The 12,477-nt window shown below is 51.2% G+C and overlaps 1 pseudogene; it reads left to right on the forward strand.

Annotated features, from left to right (window-relative positions):
- Window positions 1-2,357: 2,357 nt before the first annotated feature.
- LOC147109848 (uncharacterized) lies at window positions 2,358-4,257 on the forward strand (annotated as a pseudogene).
- The last annotated feature ends 8,220 nt before the right edge of the window (window positions 4,258-12,477 follow it).

Here is a 12,477-nt window from a genome sequence, read left to right on the forward strand (position 1 = left end):
TCTCTCCCCCTCCCTCTCTCTACCCCTCCCTCTTTCTCCCCCTCCCTTTCTCTCCCCCTCCCTTTCTCTCCCCCTCTATCTCTCTCTCCCCATCCATCTCTCTCTCCCCCTCTATCTCTCGCTCCCCCTCTATCTCTCTCCCCCCCCTCTATCTCTCTCTCCCCCTCTCCCTCTCCCCCCATCTCCCCCTCTCTCTCCCCCCTCCCTCTCTCCCCCCTCCCTCTCCCCCCCTCCCTCTCTCCCCCTCCCTCTCTCCCCCCTCCCTCTCTCCCCCCTCCCCCTCTCTCTCCCCCTCCCCCTCTGTCTCCCCCTCTCTCTCCCCCTCCCCCTCTCTCTCTCCCCCTCCCCCTCTCTCTCTCCCCCCTCTCTCTCCCCCTCTCTTCCCCCTCCCTCTCTCTCTCCCCCTCCCCTCTCTCTCCCCCCTCCCCCTCTCTCTCCCCCTCCCACTCTCTCTCTCCCCCTCCCCCTCTCTTCCCCCTCCCTCTCTCTCTCCCCCTCCCCCTCTCTCTCTCCCCCTCCCCCTCTCTCTCTCCCCCTCCCCCTCTCTCTCTCCCCCTCCCCCTCTCTCCCCCTCTCTCTCTCCCCCTCCCCCTCTCTCTCACCCCCTCCCCCTCTCTCTCTCCCCCCTCCCCCTCTCTCTGCCCCTCTCTCACTCTCCCTCTCTCTCCACCCCTTGTCTCTCCGCCCCTTGTCTCTCTCTCCGCCCCTTTTCTCTCTCTGCCCCCTCTCTCTCTCTCCGCCCCTCTCTCTCTCTCTCCGCCCCTTGTCTCTCTCTCCACCCCACTCTCTCTCTCTCTCTGCCCCACTCTCTCTCTCTCTGACCCACTCTCTCTCTCTCTGCCCCCCATTCTCTCTCTCTCTCTCTGCCCCACTCTCTCTCTCTCTGCCCCACTCTGCCTCTCTCTGCCCCACTCTCTCTCTCTGTCTCTCTCTCTGCCCCACTCTGCCTCTCTCTCTGCCTCTCTCTGCCCCACTCTCTCTCTGCCTCTCTCACTGCCCCACTCTGCCTCTCTCTGCCCCACTCTCTCTCTGCCCCACTATCTCTGCTGCCCTCTCTCGCTGCCTCTGTCCCTCTCTCTCGTTCTTTGTCCCACTCTCTCGTTCTCTGTCCCACGCTCTCTCTCTGCCCCACTCTCTCTCTGGCCCTCTCTCTTTCTGCCCATTTCTCTCTCTTACTGCCCCCCTCTCTCTCTTCCCCACTCTCTCATCTTTGCCCCAATCTCTCTATCTTTGCCCCACTGGCTCTCTCTGCCCCTCTCTCTCTCTCTCTGGGACTGGGGGGTGGGGTCTGGGATTAGGGGCAGGGCTGTGCCTGCGGTCGGGACTTGGCCGGGGGGGGTGGGGCAATGGGTGGGGCTGGTCCTGGGGGCGTGGCTGTTACTGTGAACTGGGGGTGGGGCTGCATCTGGGGCTGATACTGGGGGCAGGTCAGGGACTGGGGGCTGTGAGCGGGGCTGGGACTGCCCTTTAAATCTACACACACTATTGATGATTCCCCCCTCACTACTTCTTTCACTGGAGGAGGCTCTAAATTCACAATGGCCCAGTAATTCAGGTCCCAACGCATGAGTACGGATGGGGTACTCATGCGTGGGCCCGTTGGAAGTGCCGGATTTCAGCATGCACAGCGCATGCGCGGAAAACCGGCATTTCCTCTCCTCTGAACCAAGGGGTTAAGAGGCGGTTCCCTTGCGACGTTTGAGGCAGCGCGTACGCGTTGAACTTCGTTTTTTCTGACAGGTTTGTCCATGCGTGAAGGCCTCCACTTTTACGAATGTGAAAAGCAGACGTAAGGACTTAGTTTTGAAAGGTAAGTGGTCTAATAATTAAAGTTAGAATTTTTTTTCCACAGGTTTATTATTTTTAAAGAATTTACAGTAAGGTAAGTGTATTTTTGGACCCGATTTCTTGAAAAAAAAATTTTGGCAGAAATTTGATTAATTGTTTAAAATAGTTTTTTTTAAGTTATAAATAGTTAATTTAATTATTGGAATTTTTTAAAACTTTTATTTAAAGTTTAAGTCGTGTTTTGGGCGCCTGGACTTTTCATGAGTTTGACAGGTTGCCCAGTGCTCACGTGATCCCAGCCAGCTCATCGCACTAAGTACGCCGCTGGATCACGCACGCACAGCGCGCCGGGAGCTGAACCGGGCCACAGACCGGAAATGCATGCAGGCCCAGTCTTCAAATGTCAGCGCGATATGTAAGTGTAGGTCGGGGGCTTGCACCCGCGGGAAGCCCCCGACCCGAATTTCTGGGCCAATAATAACATCGAAAGAGCCCTGCGTTTACACTGAAATAACCACAAATTGTACTACCAATAGAAACTTCTAAATGATTCATTACACTGACAATTTCTCTTTCTTCCTTCTCCAGCAGGGCAACAAGTGCACCGAGATGAGTGTCATCCTTGCCCTCATTGCAATGTTGCTTTTGCCACTGCAGATTTTCTTCAGAAACACATCAGAAGACATCCAAAATCCAGTGGACAAATTTCAGCAGGACAATCTCCTCCTTCCAGCATAAAGTATCTTGCACAACGCACAAATGGGCAGGGATTGTTCACACAATCTGTCCACAGGAGAGAATGCATAAAATCAGGAGATTTTTACCTAGACCAGTGGATCCACACAGGAGAGAGGCCGCATAAATGTAGTGAATGTGGAAAGAGTTTCACACAGGCAGGGAGCCTCCATAATCACCAGCGGATCCACACAGGAGAGAGGCCATATAAATGTGCTGAATGTGGAAAGAGTTTCACAGTGTCAGGGGCCCTCAAGAGACACCAGCGGATCCACACAGGAGAGAGGCCATATAAATGTGCTGAATGTGGAAAGAGTTTCACAGTGTCAGGGGCCCTCAAGAGACACCAGCGGATCCACACAGGAGAGCGGCCGTATAAATGTGCTGAATGTGGAAAGAGTTTCACAGATTCAAGGGCCCTCAAGAGACACCAGCGGATCCACACAGGAGAGAGGCCGCATAAATGTACTGAATGTGGAAAGAGTTTCACAGATTCAGGGACCCTCCATAGACACCAGCGGATCCACACAGGAGAGAGGCCGCATAAATGTGCTGAATGTGGAAAGAGTTTCACAGAATCAGGGACCCTCCATAGACACCAACGGATCCACACAGGAGAGAGGCCATATAAATGTACTGAATGTGGAAAGAGTTTCACACAGGCAGGGCACCTCCATGGACACCAGCGGATCCACACAGGAGAGAGGCCGTATAAATGTACTGAATGTGGAAAGAGTTTCACAGAGTCAGGGCACCTCCACAAACACCAGCGGATCCACAGGAGAGAGGCCATATAAATGTGCTGAATGTGGAGAGTGTTTTGTTCACATCTATCAGTTGAAAGCTCACACGTGCTTTGAAACCTGCCGTCATTGTGGGGATTTCTTCAAGGATTCAGCAGCTTTCAAAGTTCACCTGAGAAAATGTTCTTAAACATAATGAAGATAATGGTAACCAATTTATAATTTGACTAAGTTTAAATATTTCTTTCTATTTGAATGGCCTTCAATAACCACTAGTTATCTCAAAGATTACTCATATTTATAATTCTTACCTATCACTCTTTATGATAATATTTGTGTGTGGATTAAGATGGAATATAAGGGTAAATTCCACAATTCCTCACTCCCAGTGAGGATTGGAGATTTGGGGCTCTGTTGCTGTAGCCTAATGTCTGACCCACTCGCTCTGAAATTGTATCTTCCGAATTGGATTTCAAAATGTTCCCGCTGATATAAACTGCAGCATCTGCTGAATGTGTTTAATCTCCGTGAGTCTTTGTCCCACCGAGCTGTCACAGCCCCTTTATTCTGATGGTGAGAGATCGCTGGGATCGATGCTGTCTTTATGCAGTCTGGTTAAATCTGTGTTGGTAAAGGTGCCTATCACAAAATATACTGTGTTAATAAATATAGTGACTGAAAAATTGTTGCCCATGAGATTTCGTGAACAGATGTTCAGTAAAATACTGTTATTGTAGTTTTCAAAGTTTAAGAAAGTGTCGACAAAAGTTTAAGCAGAAGCTGAACTTGAAAATTGTAAAGTTGGTTGAAACGTGTAATTTATTTGACACAGGCTCGACAGGCCAAAATGTATTTTAATTTGTATTATTGTGTATTGTATTTAAAATATTTCCATGCAAACTGGTTGCTCTCTGTCTACATTGTCCAAGTAAAATCTATGTTGGTGTACAGAGTTATTCAAACATTATTAAACAAGCAAATTGTGATCTGATTCATTGTCATTGAGCAGTTTATTTAATGCTAATATATTTTAGCCTCTAGCCAGTTATAGATAGCGGTCGAGGGCACAAAATTGTGAAAGATCAATTGTTTTACAAATAGCTCCTGGGCTGGCAGCTCCCGAGGGAGCTCCTTGGCCATCCATTGCCATCCTTTGCTCTTTCTCCCCCAGTCTTCTCTCTTCTGCTGTTTAAGTTCCCCTGGCTCTAATAGTGGGTGCAACAAAAACACATGATCTGGTCATTATCACATTGCTGTTTGTGGGATCTTGCTGTTCACAAATTGGCTGCTGCGTTTCCCACATTACAACAGTGACTCCACTTCCAAAAGTACTTCATTGGCTGGAAAGCGCTTTGAGACGTCCGGTGGTCGTGAAAGGTGCTATATAAATGCAAGTCTTTCTTTTTATTCTGAAAATGACTGAATTGCCTCTGACCCGAGGGGAGTCAGGCGGAACGTTTGTTGGCGGGGTGAGGTGCGCCGGCCGGCGGGTTTAGCGCGGGGACGCGGGACCGGAGGGAAGATGGCGGCGCCCATGTGAGGGGGAAAAGCGGCTTCTTGTTGTTTAAAAGAGGAAGAAAACCGGGTTTAAAAAACCCACCGGAGCCGCGGAGAAAGAGCCACCCTGGGAGTGGGCACCCGCTAGTCGCCGATAAGGCCCCGGAGTTGGGGTAAGTGGGGCCGGAGAGGCGCCGGGAGCGGGAATGAGTGGGCGGGCTGGGCCCTGGAGACTAGGCCCAGGTCCCCCTCCTCTCCCCTCCCCCAGCCTCAGGCCCAGGACCCACATTCAGCCCAGTTCAACCTGAGCAGCACTTTCACATTCCACTCAAACTTCTCATTCACTTCAACCTCTTACACTTAGTCACACTTAAAAACATTAGCTCATTTTAACCCCTCTTTAATTTTATTGTAATCTATTTGATTTAAAAAAACATGATCTTAATTTCTTAAATATAAATTAATTTTCTATGTTTTAAATTCTAACCTTATTCAAAGAAAGAAAGACTTGCATTTATATAGCGCTTATCCCTCAACCAACATCACTAGAAAACAGATTATCTGGTCATCATCACATTGCTGTTTGTGGGAGCTTGCTGTGCACAAATTGCCTGCCGCATTTCCTACATTACAACAGTGACCACACTTCAAAATACTTCATTGGCTGTAAAGCGCTTGGGGATGTCTGGTGGTAGTGAAAGGCGCTATATTAATGCAAATGTTTCTTTTAAATGTACTGGGTCCAGTTCTGTGTGGTGAAGGTCCTCCCACAGTGCTGTTAAGGAGCCAGTTCCAGGATTTTGACCCAGCGACGATGGAGGATCGGCCGATGTATCTCCAAGTCAGGATGGTGTGTGACTTGGAGGGGAACTTGGAGGTGGTGGTGTTCCAATGCGCCTGCTGCCCTTGTCCTTCTGGGCGGTAGAGGTGGCGGGTTTGGGAGGTGCTGCCGAAGAGGCCTTGGCGAGTTGCTGCAGTGCAATAGAGAGCGATGAATATCCGGAATGTTACTTCAAGTGAATCTGTGCAATTTGGACAAGGAGACACGGCTTCAGACTAGTTAAAGGTAACTCGGGCTGTTATCAGGAAGGTTTACTTCACACAGAGGGAGTGACCAATACTTGGAATGGACTGGCAGATAGAGGACTGGGGCACGAGGCACAATCCTGGAATGGGTTAAGGAACAATTGGAGGCAGCGATGGGCTGTTCTGGATGGGAGCATTAAGATGGGCCGAATGGCCAGCCACATCCGGAATGATCATCTGGAGCAGCTCGAATTCCCAAATTCAGGAGGTGGGATCTCCTGGAGGTGTAGCTAAAATACTGAACACTGACCTCCAAATGCTGGTTTTTAATTTAGATTTTCAAAGGAGTCACCTAAAGGATATCGAAAGGGATCAAAGGAGGAATCTCATCCTGTGCCTGATCGAAGCATCGCAGCAGACAAAGGAACCGGGTCCCGGAGCAGAGACGCACCCAGGGCCCATTGCAGGAGTGTCCTGGAGGATCCCTGCAGGAGTGTCCAGGGACTGACCAGGGATGGGACGCTCTTGTTACATAGACAAGAGATTCACATTTATATAGCGCCTTTCACATCCTCGGGACATCCCAAAGCTCTTCACAGCCAATGATGTACTTTTTGAAGTGTGGTCACTGTTGTAGTGTAGGCAACACAGCAGCCAGTTTGCGCACAGCAAGCTCCCACAAACAGCAATGTGATGGGAACACCACCACCTCCAAGTTTCCCTCCAAGTCACACACCATCCTGACTTGTAGATATATCACCATTCCTTCATCGTCGCTCGGTCAAAATCCTGGAAATTCCTCGCTTACAGCACTGGGAGCACCTTCACCACACGGACTGCAGCGGTTCAAGAAGGCAGCTCACTGCCACCTTCTCAAAGGGCAACTAGGGATGGGCAATAAATGCCGGCCTTGCCAGCGACGGCCACATCCCATAAATCCATGACTAGATTAAAAATAAGACCAGACCATCTGTTTTTAGTGATTATTGGTTGAGTGATAAATATTAACCCAGGACACCTGGGATAACTTCCCCTGCTCTTGTTCCAATAGAGGCTGCAGAGTCTTTTACGTCCACCTGAGAGGGCAGACGGGGCCTCAGTTTAACGTCTCATCCGAAAGATGGCAGCTCCGACAGTGCGGCACTCCCTCAGTACAGTCCCTCTGACAGTGTGGCACTCCCTCAGTACTGCCCCTCCGACAGTGCAGCGATCCCTCAGTACTGCCGCTCCGACAGTGCAGCGCTCCCTCAGTACTGCTCCTCCGATAGTGCAGCGCTCCCTCAGCACTGCCCCTCTGACAGTGCTGCGCTCACTCAGCACTGCCCCTCCGACAGTGCAGCGCTCACTCAGTACTGCCCCTCCGACAGTGCAGCGCTCCCTCAGTACTGCTCCTCCGATAGTGCAGCGCTCCCTCAGTACTGCCACTCTGACAGTGCGGCGCTCCCTCAGCACTGCCCCTCCGACAGTGCCGCGCTCACTCAGTACTGCCCCTCCGACAGTGCAGCGCTCCCTCAGCACTGCCCCTCTGACAGTGCGGCGCTCCCTCAGCACTGCCCCTCTGACAGTGCGGCGCTCCCTCAGCACTGCCCCTCCGATAGTGCTGCGCTCACTCAGTACTGCCCCTCCGACAGTGCAGCGCTCCCTCAGTACTGCCCCTCCGACAGTACGGTGCTCCCTCAGCACGGCCCCTCCGACAGTGCCGCGCTCACTCAGTACTGCCCCTCTGACAGTGCAGCGCTCCCTCAGCACTGCCCCTCCGACAGTGCAGCGCTCCCTCAGTGCTGCCCCTCTGACAGTGCAGCACTGCCTCAATACTGCCCCTCCGACAGTGCAGCACTCCCTCAGTACTGCCCCTCCGACAGTGCAGCACTCCCTCAGTACTGCCCCTCCGACAGTGTAGCGCTCCCTCAGCACGGCCCCTCCGACAGTGCCGCGCTCACTCAGTACTGCCCCTCCGACAGTGCAGCGCTCCCTCAGTACTGCCCCTCCGACAGTGCGGCGCTTCCTCAGTACTGCCCCTCCGACAGTGCGGCACTCCCTCAGTACTGCCCCTCCGACAGTGCAGCGCTCCCTCAGTACTGCCGCTCCGACAGTGCGGCGCTCCCTCAGTACTGCCCCTCCGACAGTGCGGCGCTCCCTCAGTACTGCCCCTCCGACAGTGCGGCGCTCCCGCAGTACTGCCCCTCCGACAGTGCAGCGCTCCCTCAGCACTGCCCCTCCAACAGTGCCGCACTCACTCAGTACTGCCCCTCCGACAGTGCAGCACTCCCTCAGTGCTGCCGCTCTGACAGTGCGGCGCTCCCTCAGTACTGCCCCTCCGACAGTGCAGTGCTCCCTCAGTACGGCCCCTCCGACAGTGCGGTACTCCCTTAGTACTGCCGCTCCGACAGTGCGGCGCTCCCTCAGTACTGCCGCTCCGACAGTGCAGCACTCCCTCAGTACGGCCCCTGTGACAGTGCGGCGCTCCCTCATTACTGCCCCTCCGACAGTGCAGCACTCCCTCAGTACTGCCCCTCCGACAGTGCAGCACTCCCTCAGTACTGCCCCTCCGACAGTGCGGCGCTCCCTCATTATTGCGCTGGGAGTGTCGGCCTGGATTATGTACTGAAGTTTGAGGAGTGAGACTCGAATTTTTCCTGCCTCAGCCTCTAAGTGAGCAACGTTTACTTTTGCTACTCTCTTCCTTCCTACATACTTGTCGATGCTCTTACAATCTGTTTTTATATTTCTTGCTACTTTACTCTCACATTCTATTTTCTCCCTTTTTATCAATTTTTTGGTCGTCTTTTGCTGGTTTCTAAAGCTCTCCCAATCCTCAGACATACTCGCATCTCCCTCAAGAAACGTGTCTGTTTCCACCCATCTGACCGGAACCATTCTGTCCCTTGAATAGTGAGAGGAGTGACTGAGTACAGTGAGTGATACAGAGAGACACCAACAGAGGGAGATAGAGAGAGGTGTGACTGAGTACAGTGAGTGATACAGAGAGACACCAACAGAGGGAGATAGTGAAAGGTGTGACTGAGTACAGTGAGTGATACAGAGAGACAGCAACAGAGGGAGATAGTGAGAGGTGTGACTGAGTACAGTGAGTGATACAGAGAGACACCAACAGAGGGAGATAGTGAGAGGTGTGACTGAGTACAGTGAGTGATACAGAGAGACACCAACAGAGGGAGATAGTGAGAGGGGGACTGAGTACAGTGAGTGATACAGAGAGACACCAACAGAGGGAGATAAAGAGAGGTGTGACTGAGTACAGTGAGTGATACAGAGAGACACCAACAGAGGGAGATAGAGAGAGGTGTGACTCAGTACAGTGAATGATACAGAGAGACACCAGCAGAGGGAGATAGTGAGCGGTGTGACTGAGTACAGTGAGTGATACAGAGAGACACCAGCAGAGGGAGATAGTGAGAGGTGTGACTGAGTACAGTGAGTGATACAGAGAGAGCGAGAAGCCAGAGGCTAGAGATAAGACAATACAGAGCCGGACTGAACAGCTGCACTCCCACACTGAACAACAGCAGCAGACACACAATACAAGGGGTGCCACACAGACCGACCAGCATACTGAAGCTCAGTCTTCCCCCACCACTGTGGAACCACAAGCGAGCCGCTCACAAGAGGAGCGCACACACCAGACACGACCAACCCAATCCAACACACACCCTATGAGTCCAGGCGAAAGCCACCAGACAGTAAACACCAACAAGGCTGACATCGTAACACTCATAGGCCTAGAAATTCAGTTTGGGCCCGCCAGCTCGCTTGTGCCCAGAAGTTACCGCTGCGCGCGGAGCCACTTGCGCCCGCCGGAAATTCAGTTTCAGCGCCCCAAGTCGAAGCCGGCCGCTATTCAAGGGTGTGGCCGCCCCCGCTTGGGGCGCTGAAACTGAATTTCGGCGCGCTAGGTGCCGCAGCGCCACCCGCCGCGGAGCGGCAGGCTGCGGTACTGCAGGCCTTCCTGCCTCTCTTAAGGGGGAGGTGCCTGCAACAGCGAGATCGCCGCTCGCTAGTGCCGGCAAATGAGCCCGGCACCACGGAGAAGTGCCGGGCTCCCGGAAAACAGCCGGCAATGCCGCGGGGGGGGGTGGTGGAGGAGACCGGGGAAGGAGGTGCGGGCAGGCGGCCGCCGAAAAAGCGGCCGGCCGCACCTCCGCCTTAACTCGCCCCACTAAGGCTGCAGGACAGCTCCGTTTTCAGAGCGCTGTTTGCGGCCGCTGCGGAAGAGGCGGCCGCAACTTAATATGGCGGTCGGGCCGGTAGCGGGGCGGTAGCGGGGCACTGCGCACACCGATGACGTCATCGGTGGTGGCGCAGCGCTACTGGCTAACGCCGCCATTACCGCAGCGCTGAATATTGGCGCAATCTCAGCAAGTGGCGCAAAAGCCCTCTTTGGGCGATAACTGGGCGCAAAGCCTACTGAATTTCTAGCCCAGAGACTCAAATGGGAAATTTCTATGGGAGAAAAAGCTCTTCCCTAGACATATAGTAAAAAAGATCCGGTGCCCAACAACAGACAGAGCCCTGGAATGGCTGCCCAAAACCCGATTAGACTCCCCCCAACTCATAATAATACACACTGGCACAAATGACCTAAAGGCCCAGCAGAAAGGGGTAGCAACATCGCTCAGAGCAGTGATTGAGAAGGCAAGCAACACATTCCCAAACACTAGAATCACTGTTTCCACAATATTGCCGAGAACAGACTTTAACAACAACACAATTCATGAGATAAATGCCAGCATAGCAAGAGACTGTGAATTAAAACACAACGTGCACCTGGCCCAACACCCCACCCTCGATGTGGAATGTCTTCACGACCGCGTCCACATCCACAGGAAATGAATATCGATCTTTGCTAAAGCCCTGAAGGACATCACTTTTAACCGGGTCCATACCCAGACTCCAGGAGGACCCCCCCCCGATCACCAGAGATCAGCGGGGTACATACCAGACTACTACAGAGACCACCACCACACCAACCGGGACCAGAGAGGATCCCCATGCACAACAACAATATCAGACCTGCACCGCTCCTGTCCTACAGGCGAACAGGACTGCCCCCAGCCAGACAGAGGGAGAGATGCACAGGGCGTACGCAATACCTCAGGCAGAGACAATCCATTAAGAGACACTAAGCAGACGTGCAGCAGCATCTACTTCCGCCTTATGGATCAGAAAATGGAAAAAAAAAACAAGGACTAATTACTAGAAAGAATTGTAACCAAGTAGTATTAGCATTTATAGACAATTGAGATGATCTTTTTTCCCCCATTTAGACACGACAAACACATATCATTCTTTAACCTATCATAGTAAAAGATCAAACTTAACATGAAATCCTTATATATTTTGACCTGGAATATCCAAGGTCTACGCTCTTCGGTGCTCGACGTGAAGAGTATGACCCCAGAGTTCATAGATGAAACTAAAGATCCGGATATTATCATTTTACAGGAAACTTGGTATAGAGGAGAAGGACACACTGGCTGTCCCCAAGGGTACACAGAGCTGGTGGTCCCCTCCAATAAATTGCCAGGAGTAACCCAAGGCAGAGACTCCGGAGGCATACTGATTTGGTTTAAAACAGAGCTTAAGAATTGCATCAAATTTATAAAAAAGGGTGAAAACCACATGTGGCTCAAAATTGAGAGGGAGATTATCTCTAACACCCAAGACGTTTTCATTTGCGCACTCTATATCCCCCCAATGGAATCCCCGTACTTTAAAGAGGACGCCTTCTCCAACATTGAGAGGGAGATTATCCAATTCCAGGCCCAGGGGAACGTGTTGATCTGTGGTGACCTCAATTCAAGAACTGGCGAAGAACCAGACTTCACCAATAATCAGGGAAACAATTACATATTCGGGAATAACCACTTCGATATCCCTTCCCATCCATACAGGCATAACTGCGACAAGCAGACAAATACCAACGGAAAACAGCTCCTGCAGCTCTGTCGAAGCCTGGGTCTGTACATTGTCAATGGCAGGTTCATGAAAGACCTCCTAGGAAGATCGACCTATTGCTCACCTCTTGGATGTAGCACCGTAGACTATATGATTACGGATTTGGACCCATCCTATTTCAGAGCATTCACAGTCAAACCACAAACAACACTGTCAGACCACAGTCAAATTACTATGTATCTTAACAAGACAGAAACAACCAACACAGAAACACAACCCAGTAAGCTGTACAACACCAAAAAATCATACAGATGGGCCAAAAACAGCATGGAAAAATACCAGAAAGCAATTAGCAATCAATCAACTCAAGCTCTCTTGGACACCTTTCTGGATAACATATACACTCACAATAAAGAAGGCATAAACTGGGCAGTGAATAACCTAAACAATATTTTTGATAATTTGGCAACAAGGTCAAACTTGAAAGCTCGCAAGAACAAACCCAAAACAAAAAACTATGAAAAATGGTTTGACCCAGATTGCCATAACATGAGGAAAAAACTTAGAAAAATATCAAACCAAAAACACAGACAGCCAGAAAATGAGGAATTACGCCTTACTTATTGTCAGACACTAACACAATACAGAAACACACTCAGAACCAAAAAAGAGCAGTATATTAAGAATACACTCAGCTCCATTGAGGAATCCATTGATTCCAATTGTTTCTGGGACAACTGGAATACATTACACAAAAAACAACACGATGAAT

Source organism: Somniosus microcephalus, chromosome 12 (genome assembly GCF_052327205.1).
Source record: "Somniosus microcephalus isolate GS21.2 chromosome 12, FLI_Smic_1.0, whole genome shotgun sequence".
Classification (NCBI taxonomy): domain Eukaryota; kingdom Metazoa; phylum Chordata; class Chondrichthyes; order Squaliformes; family Somniosidae; genus Somniosus; species Somniosus microcephalus.